The sequence below is a fragment of the Bos taurus genome, chromosome 20 (assembly GCF_002263795.3).
Source record: "Bos taurus isolate L1 Dominette 01449 registration number 42190680 breed Hereford chromosome 20, ARS-UCD2.0, whole genome shotgun sequence".
Taxonomy (NCBI): Eukaryota; Metazoa; Chordata; class Mammalia; order Artiodactyla; family Bovidae; genus Bos; species Bos taurus.
This window is the reverse complement of record NC_037347.1, coordinates 58209224-58230945: the sequence shown is the minus strand read 5'-3', so window position 1 is coordinate 58230945 and position 21722 is coordinate 58209224.

The following is a 21722-nucleotide window of genomic DNA, read 5'->3' as shown; positions in this document are numbered from 1 at the left end:
AAACCAGAAATGATTTCGTTTAGGTAAACATGGTGAAAATTACTTGCCTGACTTCAGCAAGACCTAACATTTAATCATCACTCTCCATTATATGATTGTGAGTTTGTGTATCCCTCTGACGAAGCTGTTGAAACAATGACAAAAGTAATGGGGATCATTCTCTGAGTATGTATTGTGTACAAGGTACAAGTAGTTTGCCTAGAGAAACATGGATCATTAGGCCTCCTTGGTGGCTCAGTGGTAAAGAATCTGCCTGCAAAGCAGGAGATGTGGGGTTGGATCCCTGAGTCAGGAAGATCCCCTGGAAAAGGGAATGGCTACTCACTCCAGTATTCTAACCTGGGAAATACCATGGATAGAGCAGCTTGGCGGGCTACAGTCTACGGGGTCGCAAGGAATCAGACTTGACTTTTCGACTTAACAACTTTCAAGCAAACTCTTCAGAGTAGATGCTTTGAAGTGAAAGTGAAAGTCGCTCAGTTGTGTGTGACTCTTGCGACCCCATGGACTATACAGTCCATGGAATTCTCCAGGCCAGAATACTGGAGTGGGTAGCCTTTCCCTTCTCCAGGGGATCTTCCCAACCTAGGAATCGAAGCAGGGACTCCTGCATTGCAGGCAGATTCTTTACCAACTCAGCTATCAGGGAAGCCCTGTAGACTCTTTATAAGTCTGCTTTGTTGATGGAGGTGGCAAAGCTTCTGCCTTTTGCACACAGTCATCCACACAAATCATGACCAGTGTGAAGAAGCTGATAGTATCGTCCCTGTTGTGTTGTGACACTAATTGACTCTGAGATATCTAAGTAGCTTTTCTGGGGAGGTATGCGCAAGATGGAGTGTACCTATCTTTTTTCCAATTGGAGTACCCACCCAATGCAAATACTTTCATTACAACACTTTTGCACATAACATGTCAAGGTAGGCCTTTTGAGAAAGTATATCTTACCTTCCAGAACTGTATGTGAGATTGTAATATATTTCTAAATGTTTAGTATCAACAAGATTTTGTGAATGCTGGCATCCCAGAAACTCAAAGAACATTGATAATGACAAAGGAGGCCTCTGAAAGGGCCTTTTGTAGGTTCTCCTTTCTCTTCATTTGTTCAAAAATATTAAAAGTGCAGTGCTCTGGAGTTAGCGTACTTGGATGCAAAGCTTGGTATTCCATCACTTACCAGTTGTGTGACCTTGAGCAAATTAATTAGCTTCTCCATAACTCAGTTTCTTCTTGGAAAAATAAGTATAATAATAATGGCTACCTTTGTGGTGATGCATTTTTTAAATTTATTTTTTAAGATTTCTTTTTCTGATGTGGACCATTTAAAAAATCTTTATTGAATATGTTACAATATTGCTTCTGCTGTTTATATTCTAGTTTTTTGGCCACGAGTCACATGGGATCCTAGCTTGATCAGGAATGGAACCCACACCCCCTGCATTGGAAGGCAAAGTCTTAACCACTGGACTACCAGGGAAGTCCCTGTAGTGATATATTTTAAACCATGCACCCATTTTCTGTTTTTTAATTAGACTGAGTCTACAATTCCAACTGAAGACATGGAAATGAAAGAAAATTTCTGCTCTTTTTGGAATGGTAGGGGAAAGCCACAACTGAAGTATTCCAGAAGATTGGTTATATCTCACGATGACTTTTGCATTAAAAAAATAAAAAATGAGCCTCAGGGTCTTGAGAGGAGAGAAATGCTATCTCTATATCCTGACGTGTCTTCCCTGGGCAACTTGATGTCTCAGTTTCAGTTACAACGTTTGGGTTAGACTGTAGTCAATCTGGGGCTTCTCTTGTGGCACAGTAGAAAAGAATCTGTATGCAATGCAGGAGATGCAGGAGACACGGGTTTGATCCCTGGGTCGGGAAGATCCCCTGGAAGAGGGCATGGCAACCCATTCCAGTATTCCTGCCTGGAGAATCCTGTGGACAGAGGAGCCAGGTAGGCTACAGTCAACTGAAGCTGCTAAGCACGCACACGTGTAGTCAGTGTGGCTAAAATACTATGACCCAGAGCTAAGAGGACAGCTAACTGATTGGAGGCATTCCTATCTGTTTGTTGATAAAGGAAACAGTTCTCATCTGATGATAAGGAAACAATTAGCAAGAATTTGTGCTATGAAGTTGATGGAATGAAAAGTGTTATTCTTGATGGAAGCTTGTTGGATTAAGACATTGAATCCCTATTTATTTTGTGTCTTCATCTACCAGTCCACAATGGTGGCTGTTCATGGTGTTTGTAAGAGCCAGGCCAGTATGAAGAACCATTCCTTTTATTCAATCCTCTGGAGCAAATATTTGAGAACCCCGAACTTCTGATGATATAAACTGAGATAATCTGCTGGCAAATTCCTGGCCTGGACAATTTACCTAAACTGTAATTTGTTTCCCTGGGTGATTGACATCTGCTTAAAATATTATGTGCAGCTTAGCCTCAGTATTTTCCTTTTCTGTCTTCTGTCCCTTTTTTTTTTTACATTGAATGAAAACTTGATGTTATGGCAGGAACAAACCATTATACTTATGATTATGAAGCACAAAAGCATCTAGAAAAACACCTACTGACCATTTACCCATGAATCATGACTAATAGTTATCTAAATGGAATTAAGGGTAATGACTTCAAGAAGTTCAGAGGAAAAAAGTGCTCAGTGTTTCATAAGAGTAACAACTGAAGGGTTGTTTCCTCTCTTTTATAGAGCCTTTGATCTCAAAATGCTTAGCAAAAGCTCTTTTATATATCTTGGAATAATTTCTTTAATAAAAATTTTTTTCTTTCTTTCTTAAGTATAGTTGATTTATAATGTGTTATTTTCAAGTATACAGCAGAGTGATTCAGTTATATACTTATATGTATGCATATATGTATATATATTTACATTATTTTTCAGATTCTTTCCCCTTATAGATTATTGCAAGGTACTAATTGTAGTTCCCTATACTATGCAATACTAATTTCCCTTGTTGCTTATCTATTTTATATTTAGTTGGAATAATTCTTTTTGATAAGTTTTAACAATACCATCCTCAGAAATATATTATGGAGAAGTGACAAGAATAAGCTTGAAGTTGACCAAATTCCTAAAAGAGATAATTTTTAAATTCATAACTCAAGTCTGTGATGTAGTGATGTCATGAACTCTTCCCCACTCTGTTGCCAATGGCACCTGTATTATAGGCTTTTGTGAAAATATTTTCCAAATGTTCAACCTCAGGACATGTTTCTTGTCTTTGATTTTAGTTTTTAATATAGTTAGAGAAGACAGAGATCTCTGATAGAGGCTGTCCTTCCATTATACTTTGGAATTAAAAAAGATAAAAATGGTAGATATTTCTTTCATAGACTGCAGTCATCTCTTGAGCTTAATATCTGGTGTCAGGGGAAGATGAATTCCTCAATCTCAAAGGTTCAGTGAAGTGAAGTACCTATGTGTAATAAGCTGACACAGGGACCAGAATGCTCGACTTTTCCCACCGCCCTGTGGATGGGTGGAAGGACTTCGTCTCGCTGAAAATCTTACCTCCTCTGCTCACAGAGCTGGGGGGCCTAGAGGCACAGAGTGCTTTTCCTTCATTTTCTGTGGATAACTAAGCTATCAAACCAAATCAAATCCAATATACTTTTTATCTTAGACATTATTTCTGGGTTATCATTTCATTTCTCAGGATATGGAATGGCTCAGCATGTTTGAAACTATGACATTACTTTGATTCGAAAATAACCTCCTGAATTCATTATCCTGCTCTTATTTCACAGGCAGGATTTGAGAAAAAAAGTCATTTGATATATTTTTATTCTATCTTTTAATTCTAATAAGCACCAAAAATAAATAGTAGTTAAGACAAAAAATCCTCAAGACTATTTGACAGTACCCATCAATCCCTGAATTCATAGAACACCTCCCTCCCAATTTGATGGTCTCAGGAGAATTGCATGATCTCCAGATATTCAGAGAGACAGGACCTAAAGGATCATCTGACTTCAAATCCCAAACCTGACAGCTACTTGCATCTGTCGTGTTAAATATAGTTCAGCATCTTCACCTTACTCAATGCTGTGACATTTATCAAGTCCTCACACATAGGAGTGGGTGGCACAGAATGACAAGATCATATTATTTAACAGACTCATAAAGTCAACTAAAAATAATGAAGCTTCACTTTTGATATTATTCTTTTTTTGTTTTGTTTAGGGTTCAGATGAATGTTGGTCAACATGCATATACACCGCTTGGGTGGGGCTTACATTTCAGGAAAGGGGCTAACTATCTGAAGTGATCTGTTACTTTGAAATATTGGTATGAGAGAGATTTGTGTAGATGTTCAACTTTTTGTAGAGAGAACAAGATATCCTGTTTAATTAACTATAAATGATATACTTGAAGAGAAACATTATAGCTTTACAACACATGCATTAGACTCTACAGTTATGTAGTAGAATGCATTTGTTCAAAATTCTTGTTTCCACCAGTCCTGCCTTATTTCACTCTAGCATACATCATGAATTAAAAGATGTATCAGGATCATGGAGCCAGGAAGGGACGCCTTAGGATAATTTCTCAGATGTCTTTGTTTTATTGACGTGGCCACTACTGTTGGCTTTCACCTGATGTCATACAAAGCATATCTGTTATCTCCACAGAGTTGTTTAACTTTTGATCTCTCCTTAGGTAGTTGTTTCTTGCAGAAGTCAAAATTTCCCTTCTACTTAAATGCTGACTGACTTTAAGGTTCACAGCCTTGAACATGAGCCCTGAATGTCTCTAAAGCAAGGCTTTCTGTCCAACTCAAAGGCCAGTATTGTACCTGTGTAAAAGCACAGTTGTCATCAGAGTTGTTTTTCCTGTTATTTTGATTCTGCTGTCATTTATGATTAGAGAAATATATGGCTTAAGTCATTGGATTCGTTTTAAATAATCATTAACGATAAATGCATCTATCCTCAAAGTAGGCATTGTATTTGCTCAAATAATAGACTATTTTTGGAATTCCCTTGAGAGGGTTTATTGCCCACACGAGAGAATGAGTCACTGCTTCACTTCAAAGGTTCGGTCTCTGGTTGTCCCACCCTCTTTCCTTTGTCATTCACCTGACCTTCACCCAGCCTTATCCTGCTTTTTTGGCCACTTTACTTGACTGTTCATGAGTCTGCGGGTAAGTGGGCTCTCTCTCTGGACCCCTTAAGCATCCACAAACAAAAACTGCCTGGGAACTAAAGCAATCTTTCCCTAAAATTCCGCTCAAATCAAAGATCCAACAGAATGATTCTTCTCCATCAATCAAATTATTTTCTGAACTCAGTTTGTCTACACATCCTTGATTTCCTAAATACCACAGCTTTCTTTCCAGCAGCTTCATCTCCCATGGTTCACCCAACCAGAGAGGTGATACAGATTTATGCCTCTATTTACATTTCTTCTTGTCTTCTTCAGGAAAGTGGTAGGGTTTCTCAGTTTCTATCATTACTTGATTAACATCACACTGGGTACTTATACTTTATACAGGCTTGCTTTTCTGCTGTGTCCTGAACTTTCTCATTGACATCCTTAAATACTTATATAGTAGTTACCATCAATGTATAATAATGTTAATTAGCGATAATAATTGCGATTCTTGGAACCATCTTTCCCCATCCCAAGTCCCTTATATATAGAATTAATGAGATGTTTTAAAGCTAAAAGTATTTGAAGGGCTTTCATATAGTTAAGCTTCATGGGGAACGTCTACTTGTCTTACACATTTAAAGGTTGTCTAAAAATGTTATTTCCGTGAAACTGATAGTTGTGTCTGCTTTTATACACCATTGTATTTCCTGTGCTTAGAACAGTTATAGGTACACAGTAAGTTCTCAATGACTATGCAGTCTGTTCTTTAGCTACTTTGAGAAGCTTGAAGATATTGTTTATGGTGCTGGTTTATGAATCCAAGCATGGGAGAGTAGGCATTCTGCCCCAGTAACTGAGTAAATGGGAACCTAAAATTACGTTGGCCACATCACACCCCGAACAAGTAAGGTCAAAAGCTGTCTAATGCATTTGCACAGTGAGAGGTAAATGGGGAGGCTTTGGTTTCTAGGACATGTTAATGGGATGCAGGTTTGAAATTTGGCCCAGAACAACATTAAATGCCTTTGATCGGATATCACATCCTGGCCAAATATTTGGGAAAATAGAAGAAAAAATTTTCTTCCTGTTTATGACCATATAACCAGTTAGATGAAAAGAATGATGCTGTTTTTTTGGCTCCATTTTAAGAATTATGTTTGTTACTGTGCACTATATATTTTCTGATAGGTGAAAGTCAAGGGACCAGAAGTCATGAGCTTAAACAGCACAACGGTCTGGATGAGGCTCTAGCAGAGGGGATGTAACCTCAGGTTCTCAAGATACAAGTTCCTGGATGGAAATTAATGAAAAATGGCTGCTTTCCAACGTGCCTGATGACTATTCCAATATGTGTAATAAGGCATTGGCATATGTCGGCCAGGGGAGGGCACCAAGATCATAAAACCACGGTACCAAGATAGGCCTTGTGTCTTGTTTTGTATTTTTAATTACTTTAATCACTTCACTTGAAGTGGAAGCTCCACTACTTTGGCCACTTGATGTGAAGAACTGACTCATTAGAAAAGACCCTGATGATGGGAAAGATTGAAGGCAGGAGGAGAAGGAGACAACAGAGGATGAGATGGTTGGATGGCATCACTGACTCAATGGACAAGACTTTGAGCAGCTCTGGGAACTGGTGATGGACAGGGAAGCCTGGCATGCTGTAGTCCATGGGGTCGCAAAGAGTCGGACACAACTGAGCGACTGAACTGAACTGAAGATAGGCCTTGTGTCTTGTTTGTATTTTTAATCACTTTTAAAAGATTTACTAGAGTATCAAAGAGTATTCACCCTGTTAAGAGGCTTAGTACACATCCACTGATATTCATTTTGTGAAGACATTCAGTGCTGGTAAATTCCATGAGCTGCTAGCACTGAATAGCTCATTAGAAACAGAGCCAGAGTTTAAATTCAGCAGTGTTTTCCCACTTTATTATTACCTATTTCTTTCTTTTATGTCTCCTCTATGAACATCATTGATCCAGGCTCTAAGAGGAAAGACTTATTTCTGAAGTGCAATCTACAGAAGCTATGTTGGAATAACCAGGGTGAGGCCAAATTTTTCCTGCTGAGGGATTTTGCCCCAGAAGCCTTGCCCTTTACAATGCCACAATGAGCCTTTGTGGCATTCCTTGGGGAAATGATCAAGATGCTCATTTCCATTTCTGGGCTAGTGCGGTGCTTTGGGTGGCCCTGACAGAATGAAGAGGAGATTTGGGTTGAAGAGTTTAATTCTTTTTTGCTCAAGCCTTGACGTGGTGTCAATGGGCCAGGAACAAACAGCACACAACTTGTTGACTGTACTATGAAGATTTCTTTAGGGCATTCAGAAAATGGATTGGAAAAACTGGAATCAGACATAAAGCAACAAAAGGTCAGTATCAATGTGCAGAGAAATTGTATAATATTTCTGGAAGCAATTTTTTGAGCTTTTATATAGTCCTCTAGCCTTGAAAACTCCCAGTTCAAACTCCAGGCAAAATCAATCCCTTACATATTCCTACACTTATATATTATTGTAGAAATAACTAACCCCCTCCACATTTCCAGTTGGTTTTATGCAATAGTAAATGCACAGTTTTTGTACATTAAAAAATAAACTATTTTCTTTTTACAATTAAAAGTATAGTTGATTTACAATGTTTTAGCTGTACAGTGAACTGACTCAGTTATATATATATATATTCTTCAGATTCTTTTCCATTATAGGTTATTATAAGATATTGAATACAGCTCCCTGTGCTGTACAGTAGATCCTAATTGTTTATCTGCTTTGCATATAGGAGTATCTGTTAATCCCAACTTCCTGATTTATTCCTCCCTCCTCCCCAAAAATGAACTTTTAAATAGTGTTACAAAAATAGAAAAAGATACATATTAATTGTCATAAGGTAAACAGAAATTACAAATGCCACCTAGGCCAAGATAGAGAACATTACTGGCAACCCAGAAGCCCTCCTCAAGACACTTTTCCCCCCAAAAGTGTCCTTTTGAAGTAAGTATCCTTATTTCAATCACTGGTTGTTGGTTTTGCAAATTTTTGAACTTTCTGTAAATGAACTTGTACGGTAGGTATGATATACCTCTAGTGTCTGGTGTCTTTGATCCAACATTTGTCTGTCCTCTGGGAGTCATTTTGTGTTGCCTACAGCCAGGTTGTTCACTCTCATTGCCAAGAGCATGCCATTATTTGAAAACACCACTGTCTGTTTACTGTTGGTGGACTTTGGAGTTGTTTCCAGTTTCCGTTGACTAAGCAGAGTGCTTCTACGAGCATGCGAGCATCTTTTGATACACATATGTGCTCAGTTTCTTCTGGGGATACACTTAGGAGTGGAATATCTCATCATATGAATCTGTGTTCAGATTCAGGGGGTATGCCTAAACTCAATTGATTGAGCTAATTTACATGATCACAGAAGTCTATGGTGAATCCATTTGCTTAATATCCTTGCCTGAAAGAGACATGGGTTCAGTCCCCAACCTGGGAAGATCCTACATGCCACGGAGCAACTAAGTCCATGCCCCACAGCTAATGAGACCTGTGCGATGTAGAGCCTGTGTCCACAGCAAGAGAAGCACTGCAGTGAGAAGCCCGCACACCATAAGGAGGAGTAGACCCTGCTTGCCACAACTAGAGAAAACCTGTGCAGCAGCAAAGACCCAGCACAGCCAAAATAAATACTAGCCGCTTAGTCATGTCCAATTCTCACCCCATGGACTGTAGCCCACCAGGCTCCTTTGTCCATGGGACTTCCCAGGCATGAATACTGGAGTGGGTTCCTATTTCCTTCTCCAGGGGATCTTCCCCACCCAGGGAGTGAACTCAGCTCTCCTGCATTGCAGGCAGATTCTTTACCATATGAGCCACCAGGAAAGCCCCCAAAGGCAGATTCTTTATCGTCTAAGCCACTAGGGAAGCTCAAAAATAAATGAATAAATAAAACTGTTTTAAAAAAAAATCAAGTGGAAATTGCACTGGAAAATATGAGCGTTATTTCCAAATATCTTTTGACATTGACTTCTAACATGATTCCGTAGTGTTAAGAGAACAGACTCTGTGTGATTTCAATACCTTTAGACCATGAAATTTTTGCACTTTGTTTTATGTCCCTGGATATGTTCCAGTGGCTCCTAGTTTATAGTCTATGGGAACTGGAATAGAATTTGTATCCTATTGTGCAAATTGTATAAATCTTAATTATGTTGAATTGGTTCACAGTGCTTTTCAGGTCTACTATATCCTTCTACATCTCTGTACATTCATTCTATTAATTTTTGAGAGTTTGACATTGAAACTCTGACTAAAAATCTTAATTTATCTACTTTAAAAAAATTATAATAGCTAGTGGAACTGTATGTAACCTTGTCCTGCATTTTCCCAGTGTCCTGTAAATGTGTCATCATACTTTCATAATTAAAAAAAATAAAAAATTCGAAAAAATAAAAAAAATCAAGTGACAGTACTTTCACTCTATTCTGTGACATAGGTCTATTGATTTATCTCTGAATCTTTTTCTAGATTGTTTCTGGATCTTTGCATTTCCACATAAATTTTAAGTCAGACTGTGATTTTCATAAAAATTTTTGCTGCGATATAGATTCATTTGGGAATCACTGGCATCTTTATAAGGCTGAGTTGAGTTTTTCAATTCATGGGCATGGCATGGATGTCCTCTAAATTAGATTTTAATGGATTTCTCTCAATATTTGTAATTTTCAGTGTAGAAGTCTTATAGATCTTTTTCAGACTTATTTCTTGTTTTTTTTCTTTATTATACTAGCTGAAACCTCCAATTTGAATAGAATGATCATAGTGGCATAGTTTTTTTATTATCTCAGAGGAAGATTTTTTTCATATTTCACCATTAAAAAATATATTGTTTATTGTAAAGCTTATTGGGTACTCTATATCAGGATAAAGAAATTCTTTTCTATGTTTTCTAAAAGATTTCATTTTTGTTAATATAAGTGTTGAATTCTACCAAATGCATTTGTGCAGTTATTGATGTGATCATATGATATTTCTATTTTCCTATTATGGGGTGAATTAAATCGATTGATTTTTTAAAATTTTAAGTTAATATTGAAGTCCATTCCTGGAATCAAGCCAATTGGTTGTGTTCATTGTTATTTTTAATATAGTGTTGGATTTGATATGTGAATGTTTGATGAGTACTTTCCATAGTCAACATCTTCCAGCCAAAGACCACCAGGAACACACTTAAAGCTGAACGATATAGGTTTAGAGCTCGTTGGAATGAGGGAAACTGAACACAATGGAAATCATCGTATCTCAATAAGAGGGAGTTAAGAATTATTAGATTCAGTGTTTTTAGGGACAGTTTAAGGAAGTAGAACTTTGCTCTAATCATGCTCTCAAGAAGCAAGAGGCAGGGATTCCCTGGTGGCTCAGTGGTAAAGAATCTACTTGCCACTGCAGACCCAGGTTCAATTCCTGGTCTGGGAAGATCCCACAAGCCGAGGAGCAACTAAGCCCATGCACCACAACTATTGAGCCTGTGCTCTAGAACCTGCAAGTTGCAACTTGAGACCACGTGCTGCAACTCCTGAAGCTTGTGCATCTGAGAGCCTGTGCTCAGCAGCAAGAGAAGCCACCACAATGAGAAACCCATGCACCACAATGCCAGAGTATTGCCCAGTCGCGGCAATGAGAGAAAAGCCCATGCAGAAACAAACACCCAGCACAGCCAAAATTAAATAAGTAAATAAAATTATGTAAAAAAAGAAGCAATGGGACAATTCTATAATTGGGGGTCTTAATAAATCTTATCTATAGTGCAGGAGGAATGACAGAAGGCTGTTCAGATAGTGAGTGAGTGTTAGTCGCTCAGTCATGCCCGACTCTGAGGTGGGTTAGTATTTAGTCGTTTTTATGGTTTGAACAATGGATTTGGTTCAGTCTGTGTTCAGTCAAGATCATCTCAGTCTGTCTTGATCCACCTGTAGTTACAGAGCAAGTTTACCTGACCTTGGTGTTCGTGGAATGGTTTCTGTTCAACAGGATAATACCAAGGCCTGGCTGGTAGGAGCAGCCAGCTCCCAGCTAGTGTCAGAGTCTGCTTTTCTTTTTCTCACATCTGTGCTTGTAAGAGAGACTGGTGTGCAGTAATGTTCTTCTTTTTCCTTTTTTTTTTTTTGAAGTTCTTCTCAGATTTCGGGCTTCCCTGGTGGCTCAGATAGTAAAGACTCGACCTGCCAATGCAGGAGATACAAGTTCAATCTCTGGGTCAGGAAGATCCCCTGAGGAAGGAAATGGCAACCCACTCCAGTATTCTTGCCTGGAGAATCCCATGGACAGAGAAGCCTGACGGGCTACAGTCCATTCGGTTGCAAAGAGTTGGACACTGCTGAGCAATTAACACTTTCAGATTTTGTCATGTTCTTTTTGGATTTTGGTATCAGGTGTATCCTACTGTGAATCGGGAGGTGTGGTCTCTTTTTCTATTCTGTAGAAAAGTCTGTTCATTATTGGCATTAATTATTCTCTGAACATCTGGAGAACACCCAATGGTGAAGTTGTCTGAGGCTTGATGAACACTCTCTACTTGACTGAAGTTTAGTCAGGCTCCTCTGAGCCCGTTCTCAACCAGGCCTCACCTTGGGGGCCAGCTTGGCTTGGCCTGCATAGCCCAGTTATACCACAAATCTGGCTACGTTAAATTAGAAAGACTCCCCTATCCTTAATATCTGCTCATTCTGGCATGATGTCAGCAAGAATCCTGTTAAGTTGGTTTGGCAGGAATCTCCCCCTTCCCACTCCCAACTTTCCATCTACCGAAAGGTCCACATTCCATCCACTCATTCTGCTTGTTGGCTAAAACCCCCAGCTTTCTTTTCGGTATGAAGAATTGAGCCCAATTCTAAACTGAGCTGTCTTTTCCCTGATTGCAATCATTTCTGAATAAAATCTGTTTTTACTGCTTTAACTACTGTGTGACTCCAATTTTCTCTCACAGCCTGGAGATATCTTCATGGAGTTAATATTATGATTAAGCTTTCAATTTCTTTTTGTTCCAGGCAAGCCAGTCTCCTGCATTGGCTGTAGGAGGGAGTGAAAACAAGTAACAGATCCTTTTGCTCACTTGGAGTGGGGGCGAGCTGGTTCCTTAATCGGGGTGAGGTAGGGTGTGTCCAGGGATCAGGTTGGAGGAGTGGTTTAGGTGGTTTGCCCACCCTTTTGTATACTTTAATTTCTTTATTAGATATATCACTATTCAGATTTTCTATTTATTTTAGTGTCACATTCAGGGTTTTAAAAATGGAATCTGTCCTTTCATCTGTATTTTCAAAGTATAGTTTTGGAATACATTTTGTAAGATCACTTTAAGATCTTTACATACTTTACATAGGATTGGCAATCATATCCCTTTTCCTGATGTTAATCTTTATATTTTGTAGCATTTCTTTTTCTTTTAATCAGTCGTGTTAGACATTTGATTTTGCTGATAGTATCATGTTTAAATCTCCACAAGATATTACTAAACGCTGGCTTAACGCTGAACATTCAGAGAGCAAAAATCATGGCATCCGGTCCCATCACTTCATGGCAAATAGATGGAGAAACAGTGGAAACAGTGACAGACTTTATTTGCTTGGGCTCCAAAATCACTGCTGATGGTGACTGCAGCCATGAAATTAAAAGACACTTGCTCCTTGGAAGAAAAGCTATGACCAACCTAGACAGCATATGGAAAAGCAGAGACATTACTTGGCCAACAAAGGTCTGTATAGTCAAAGCTATAGTTTTTCCAGTAGTCAAGTATGGATGTGCGAGTTGAACCATTAAGAAAGCTGAGCACCGAAGAATTGAAGCTTTTGAACTATGGTGTTGGAGAAGACTCTTGAGAGGCCCTTGGACTGCAAGGAGCTCAAACCAGTCAATCCTGAAGGAAATCAGTCCTGAATAATACTTTGACCCCATGATGTGAAGAGCTGACTCATTTGAAAAGACCCTGATGCTGGGAAAGATTGAAGGCGGGAGGAGAAGGGGATGACAGAGGATGAGATGTTTGGATGGTATCACCAACTGGATGGACTTGAGTTTGAGTAAGCTCCAGGAGTTGGTGATGGGCAGGGATGTCTGGCATGCTGCAGTCCATGGGGTCGCAGAAAGTCAGATACAACTGAGTAACTGAACTGAACTGAATTGAATATACATTTCTTATTATCCCTACATATCCCAGGTGGCGCTAGTGGCAAAGAACCCACCTGCCAGTGCAGGAGACATAAAAGATGCTGCTTTGATCCCTGGGTCAGAATGATTCCCTGGAGGAGGACATGGCAACCCACTCCAGTATTCTTGCCTGGAGAGTCCCATGGACAGAGAAGCCTGGTGGGCTACTGTCGCAAAGAGTCAGACACGACTGAAACAGCTTAGCATGCCCGCATTGTTGTGTCCTGGTCTTCTGCTTGATATACTGGGGAAAACCATTGCTGAATGTTGGATTCATTCCTCTTTCTTTTTGCTACTTTGGGCTCTCAAGGCCTCTTGTGTAGCCTCAGAGTCCATTCACTCTTCTTGGCTCTGAACAATTGCTTAAAGCTCTGTTGCCTTCTCTACCCCAGGCTGCTATGGATGCCAGAAATCCCTTCAATAAAGAACAGATTCTGTAGGTAGAGGAAGTTTAAACTTTTCAAAACTCTGAGAACTGCAGGGGAACATGCTGACCCTGGTGAATGACAGATAGCAGATTCTCCCTTATGAGCAGGGTTAGGTGCAGGAGAGACAGGCTGTGATAGAGAGAAAGAGGCCAATCACATGTCTGACAGTGGGCACTGCCAAGGGATCCTTCTACTGCTACAATAACCAGAGAGACCAGGAGCCTTGATGGTCCTTTTTTCTTTTTTCCCATTGGAGTATAATTGCTTCACAATGTTGTGTTAGTTTCTGCTGTACAACATGAATCAGCCATATGTATACATCCATCCCCTCCCTCAACCTTCCCTCCCAACTTCCTTCCCCATCTCACCCCTCTAGGTTGCCACCGAGCACTGATCTGAGCTCCCTGTGCTATACAGCAGCTTTCCACTGGCTATCTATTTTACTATGGCAGTGTATATATGTCAGTTCCAATCTCCCAGTTCGTCCCACCCTCCCCTCCCCCACCCACCATGTCTATATGTCCATTCTCCATGTCTGCGACTCTAATCTTGCCCTGCAAATATTACTCAGCCATAAAAAGGAACGAAATTGGATCATTTGAAGTGATGTGGATGAACCTAGAGTCTGTCATTCAGAGTGAAGTAAGTCAGAAAGAGAAAAAACAAATATCATATCAGTTCAGTTCAGTTCAGTTTCTCAGTCGTGTCTGCCTCTTTGTGACCCCATGGACTGCAGCACGCCAGACCTACCTGTCCATCACCAACTCCTGGAGTTTACTCAAACCCATGTCCATTGAGTCCGTGATGCCATCCAACCATCTCTCCTCTGTCACCCCCTTCTCCTCCCGCCTTCAATCTTTCCCAGCATCAGCGTCTTTTCAAATGAGTCAGCTTTTCGCATCAAGTGGCCAAAGTGTTGGAATTTCAGCTTCAACATCAGTCCTTCCAATGAACACTCAGGACTGATCTCCTTATATTAATGTGTGTATGTGGAACCTAGAAAAATGGTGCAGATGAACCAATTTGCAGGCTTGAATGTCTTAATTGCCTACTCAGACCCCTAGTCCTCTGGGAGATGGGTAACTGAAAGGGTGTTACCGACTCACTTTCCGATCATCTTACCCCTGTGCCACCATCTCCCTGGTTACGGTTGTGGCCCAGGGGAAGTCATGTGGCAGGAAAAACAACCCCATTTCATGCTGTATCTCTGGGATTTTATTTACTAATAGTCTGTAGGGGGCGCAGCCCTTCTGAGAATTTGATTACTGTGGAGTCATGGTGTGCTTTTCATGTATAAATATTCTTTCCTCATCTGTTGTCTATCTGCGTACGGGGTTCTATAAATACATTAATTGGTGCCACTTTTAACTGTCACCGCTGTCCCTTTTTTTGACAAGCGTATATTAAACTCTCTTATGATGGAGCAAAATAAAACCACCCAGCCATAGGGGTCTATTTTGGCAGAAGAGGAATGTAACAGAAAGAAAATGTGTAGTCTTCTGCGGCAGAGAAAGGACTGTTAAACTCATTGGTGATAGCTTGCATGAAAAATTTAGAATACAATTCTTAAATGTGGATTAAAGATAGGAAAAACAAACAAACAAAAAAGAAAACAACCCTGCAGGATATGACTGAAGTAAAGCAGGTCAAGTGGAATTATCAGAACAGCTGCAATTTAGGAAATGGGCTGAAACCAATTTCAACTTCATCTGAACATTCATCAAGTCATACTTATTTTAGATGCCTTCGGTTTTGGTAGTGTTTCAGAAACCATATTCCGTATGTGTTCCTTTCTGATTTGAAAGGCTGTAATCATTTAACGATGGAAAGCCAGCTAACACAAACCTAAATTTCTCTTTGTGTGCGTGTGTTTTTATTTTATTATTATTATGGGGCTATGCCATGTGCCATATGAAATCTTAGTTCCCCAACCAGGGATCGAACCCATGCTCCCTGCAGTGGAAGCAAAGAGTTCTAACCAGTGGACCACCAGGGAACTCCACAAGCATCAATTTCAAGCATGTTTTCAGCTTGATAGAAATTGGGATTGTATAAAATACAGTATATTCTTAATAACTCCCATCTACATGACATTTAAGGACATAGTAGAAAATCATTTTAAAGGTCTGCTACTCTGTGCTCTAATAGTTACAAAACCAATGTCTTGGGATTTGTCAACTGACTAAAATTTAGGGCATAATGGGGCCCTTTATGTCCCGATGAACTTAGATCGATCCCATCACAGAGCAGTTGACTGGTGTGTCAGTCAGGATTCAGCAGACAAACAGAACCAGTGACTGCGGTCTGGCACTTCTGACGTCACTAGGGCAGGCATTATCTCTCAGGCAGGAACTAATGTTTCAATCTACAGATGAAATTTCTTCTTCCACCAAGAAACCTCAGCTTTGCACTTAAAGCCTTCGGTGATTGTGCTCAGTCACTCACTTGTGTCCAACTCTTTGCAACCCCGTGGACTGTCGCCCACCAGGCTCCTCTGTCCATGGAATTCTCTAGGCAAGAATACTGGAGTGGGTTGCCATTTCCTCCTGCAGGGGATCTTCCCAACCCAAGAATTGAACCTGTGTCTTCTGCATCTCCTGCATTGGCAGGTGGATTCTTTATCACCGAGTCACCAATCACATTATCAAGGGTAATCTCCTTTCTTCAAAGTGAATTGACTACAGATGTTAATCACATCTACAAAATACTTTCACCTTGATTAGTGTTTGAGTAACTGGGTATTGTAGCCTTGCCATGTTGACACTTGAGACTAATCATCACAACTGGTCATGAAAAACTCTCTGTTTAGAAAGGAAATTTCTTGAAGTGCCATGCAGTGTGGTCATTAGAAGCAGCATCAGGCATGAGAGGCTTGGACTGTGCAGTCTGCTCTCCAGCTCCTAAATGGAGCCCTTCTTGTGGGATGAGAGAGAGCCCGGATCATGCTGTCCTGTTCTCAGGGTTCCTAATACTTGGACGTGGGACACGTGCTCAGGACACGAGGATGAAGGCAAAGCTTTCTTGTTGTTGTTGTTCAGCAGCTAAGTCATGTCTGACTCTTTGACCCCCGTGGACTGAAGCACACCAGGCTTCTCTGTCCTTCACTATATCCCTGAGTATGCTCAAACTCGTGTCCATTGAGTCAGTGATGCCATCCAACCATCTCATCCTCTGTCACCTCCTTCTCCTCATGCCCTCAATCTTTCCCAGCATCAGGGTCTTTTCCAATGAGTCTGCTCTTCACATCAGGCTGTCACAGTATTGGAGTTTCAGCTTCATCATCAGTCCTTCCAGTGAATATTCAGGGGTGATTTCCTTTAGGATTGGCTGGTTTGATTGGCTGTCCAAGGGACTTTCAAGAGTCTTCTCCAACACCACAATTTGAAAGTTTTCTTATTCTACATGAAAGAGGCACAGAATGAATATCTACCCTTGGTCAGCGTCTCTTTGCCTCTTCTTCTAGAGAATGGAGTATAGGCGAGGCCATTGAGAATGCGTAATCAGTATTTAGTTCTGAAAGATGCTTCATTTGAAAGATCCTCAAATAAGCACCACTTCTGTGGGCATGGATTCTGGATACAGGCAATGTTTCCTTTTAGGACAAAACATGCACTTGGTCAATCAATGCTCATTCTTGTAGCTTTCAGTGTGGCTTCATATTTTTAGAGCTGGAGTAATGTTCATTACAGCTCATGTAGCTTCTTTAGCTTGTTCAATACTTTTACACTTTTCACTATGTTTTATGCTCGATCATACAAGATGAATGCTTTAAGAATAAATGTAACAGGCATCCAATAAGAAAGAAAATTACTTTGAACTTAGGTTTAGATTCTATTCCTTGGTCACTAAATATTGACCCAGCAAAGTGAAATATGGAGAGGAATAATTACTCAATTTATTCTTAAGTGTAGTTTGTCATGGGATTATAGAAATTCTTCTTCCACTAAAAGCCCTTTCAATCCTCTTTTTTCTTGGGTAGCATAAATTTCATCAAATGTAACTTTAAAATTCATGTTCTGTTTATATGAACATGTTCAATCATACTAAGATACTTTGATGTTTCCTGAGCATGACAGATACTCCCTGTAAAACCTTGGCTTTTTATTTTTTTTTAATACCTCTATACATAAAGAGGAAAAGGGAAGTTTAAATATTTTGGTTTTCACAATGATCTCTAAGAGAATTCTAAGGAGGAAAAAAACCCAAGCTACAGTGCAATATTGCTTATTGACTGGATAAAAAGCAACACTGTCCTCATTTGTGCAAATAGGAGGCGACTCCAGGTGTCCCAGTGCATAGCCAGGAAGCTGACAAGAGCAGGACCCACAGGGAAGCCATCTGGGGGCAGCGAGGGCGGTCAGGCTGGTGGCCCAGGGCATCCTTTCAATTTGTGGTGGTAAAACCTAGGGGTGGGAACCTGCTGCCTGGAAAGGAAAATTTTTATTCCACCCCTTTTCATCTAGATTGAGGTAAAACCTAAATGGGAATACTTGTGTTAGAGCCTCTTGAAACAGATTTCTTGGAAAGTATTTTTTTCTTAAGTGTTTTCTTAAAACTTTGAAATTGAAAATGTAGACTATAGGGCTCGTTGGTGTGTCCATGGGTGGTCTTCAAAGGCTGGACCGAGACTCTGTGTTGGGTGTGTGCCCACGTGGGGTGAGTGAGGTGTGGGTAGGCCTGGCCACCTTATTTCTGAGACCTCTAGAAAAGAAGCCACATGCTTTTTCCGCTTCCATGTTCCTGCAGCCCCAGAACACTGGCTGCATGGTATCCCAGCGAGGTCTTGTTTCAGAGATTTCCAGAGCTGCGAGGCGAGGAGGCGCTTACCCTACCTCTGCACACTGCTCAATAAAACATTTTGCTGAAGTGCTAAGCCCAGGAGAGCAGTCCTTTATGTATAGGTGATAACCTGGCAATCACAGAGATTTAGGTAGAGAAGTCTCATTTCTATTAGAATAATGCATAGACTTTGATTATGAGAGATACACTTTACACTGTGACTTAGAGCACAACTGGATTGTGTACGTGCATACATACTTACACACAAAATTTACACAGAAGTTTCACAGGCCAGTTCCCAACCTCGTTACCTGTGATTGGTTCTGATGTTTTCTGTCCCATCCCATCCTATCCTATACCATCCCATCCCATCCCATCCATCCCATCAGTCCCATCCCATGTCATCCTGTTCATCCCATCTCATCCTATCCCATCCCATCCATCCCATCTATCTCATCCCATCTCATCCCATCCATCTCATCCCATGTCATCCTGTTCATCCCATCTCATCCCATCCCATCCCATTCCATCAGTATCATATCATCCTGTTCATCCCATCCCATCCCATCCTATCCTATCCTATTTTATCCTATCCTGTCCTATCCATGTCCAATATAGTCATGACTCATTAAATTGGTCTCTTGACACTTTAACGCCAGGGGAAACACTGGGTCTACTCCAAAAAATAAAATCAATGGCGGTACAGCTTCGTGAACAATGGCAATGAAAGCAGCTCTTCTGAACTGAACAGTCTGGGGCCTTCCTGCTCAGCTCTCCTCCTCCCCAAGGTGAAAAGGATAAAGAGAAAAGGTAAAAAAGAAAAAGGTAAAAAGATAAAGGTATGCTCTTTCAGTCCAATACAGATACACACAGGGATGTGTGTACTCTTTATTCTTTACTATTCATAAAGGGGACTCTTTGTGACCCCATGGACTACGCAGTCCATGGAATTTTCCAGGTCAGAATACTGAATTGCGTAGCCTTCCCCTTCTCCAGGGGGTCTTCCCAACCCAGGGATCGAACCCAGGTCTCCTGCATTATAGGCAGATTCTTTACCAGCTGAGCCACAGGGGAAGCCCAAGAATACTGGTGTGGGTAACTTATCCCTTCTCCAGTGGATCTTCCTGACCCAAGAATGAAACTGGGGTCTTCTGCATTGCAGGTGGATTCTTTACACTGAGCTATCAGGGAAGCCCTCCAATTCATAGTCCCCAAACTTGGCTTTCCTTTCCCTGAACTGGGATATGAAAGAAGAAAACCAGTGTCAGCTAAACTGGACTGGGCATTGATGCTGGGAATGCCCAGCATCATTTTTTTCCAACTCTCACACCTCATCCATACAGAAGTTCCCATCAGACAGGACTCTGAGTGGACGAATTGGCCATCTGGATTAATGTCTTGATGTGGCTTTAGTTTGCTCTTTATGGTCAATTCAGGCAGACATTCTAAAAGCCCCTTAAAGGGAAATTAATTGCCTACTTTTCCTATGATGTTAATGGTGCTCCCTTCGGGTTTCAAAAGCAACTTTCAAAGGAGAATGAGATTTGGTCCATACTTGTGTGTATTTTTTGGTTTTCCAGTGTCTGAACTTCTTTATTAAAGGCTGTCACCTTGGGGTTTTAACCACGAAGATTTAGTACCATGTTTTTAAGAAAAAGAAAGTCAAGGGGGTTAATGAAAGTTAAAAATCTTTGGATCTCCTGGTAGGTCTCCTGTACCAACACTTGTTTTGCCACCGTCTCTTGTCTGGGTACACTGGGTACACTAGGTCTTTGCAGACCATCTGGACCAGAGGAAAAACAAAGTCAACATTACCAACAGTGGCCGTCAGCCTGTTTTTTTTTCCATACTGGACAAGCCTCTTTTTTCTCATCCCCCTTAAAATTTTGTCTGTATTTGACATTTTGAATCACTCCAGAAGATGGAATATGGTTTTTGTTGAAGCCACTGGGTGAGCATCTCCTACCTACTTTGTCTGCAAAAAGCCGCAGACATTCCTTTTTATTTGCCTCTGACCTTAGGAAAATACTGCTATCCCCGCTTTCACTGGGTCATGACTCTGAGACTGTGGTCCTGCAGCTTCAAGCATGGAGGAGATCAAGCGTGGAGATGAATACCGGAGCCAGGTTATTCCGGATACCCTGATACCGGAGCTTAGGTATCCCTAAGCACCATGGAGCCGAGCTTCCATGTTACAAATGGCCCTGAGACCTGGTCTAGGATGATCTTGCGGTGGGTTTGCTTGGACTTCAAAGCTCAGATGCAGTGAAATGCTCCCACCCCTCACCATGTTAGTCACTGCTACTGCTGCTGCTGCGTCGCTTCAGTCATGTGTGACTCTGTGCGACCCCATAGACGGCAGCCCACCAGGCTCTCCCGTCCCTGGGATTCTCCAGGCAAGAACACTGGAGTGGGTTGCCATTTCCTTCTCCAGTGCATGAAAGTGAAAAGTGAAAGTGAAGTGACTCAGTCGTGCCTGACTCTTCGAGACCCCATGGACTGCAGTCTACCAGGCTCCTCCATCCATGGGATTTTCCAGGCAAGACTACTGGAGTGGGGTGCCATTCCCTGAGTGAAAATACTGAGATTCTTGGAGCAGGCAGTGATTGAAGCGTTAGAAGCAGGCTTGTCATAACAAAAATCTCTTGTCACGGCTTTGCCTAATGGACAGGCGGGTCCCAACACTGAAGCATAATTCTTAGTCTGAGTCTCGGTCAAGATAGTTACCATCTCTTTCCTCACTCCCCCAAGTCAGCTCCAATCCTTACTTTTATTTCCCTGTTCATCCAAACTCTTTTTTTGAAATGCCAGTTCTTTTACTCCTAGCATGCAAGCCTGTTACAAAAGTCTCTTCCACTTTGGAAACCAAAGTCTGCCCTTGACTGTCCTCCTCTCCCTTCCACCAGTGGTCTTTTTCTCCCCAGGTATAAACTTCTCTAGGCCTGTGTGTCTCAAATGTTGGTCTGCACTGGGATTGCCTAGAGAGCTTATTAAGGCATCAATGACTGGGCTTCTTTCCCAGAGTCTTTGATGCAGTAGGTTTGGGATAGGGTCCAAAACATGCAATTCTAACAAGTTCCCAGGTGATGCTGACAGTTGGGGACCCAGTGTGAGACCCACTGCTCCAAAGAACACTCTAAACTGGCTCACTGCATACAGTCTCTTTTCATTTGCTACCCCGCCTGCAACAACCTGACCTCA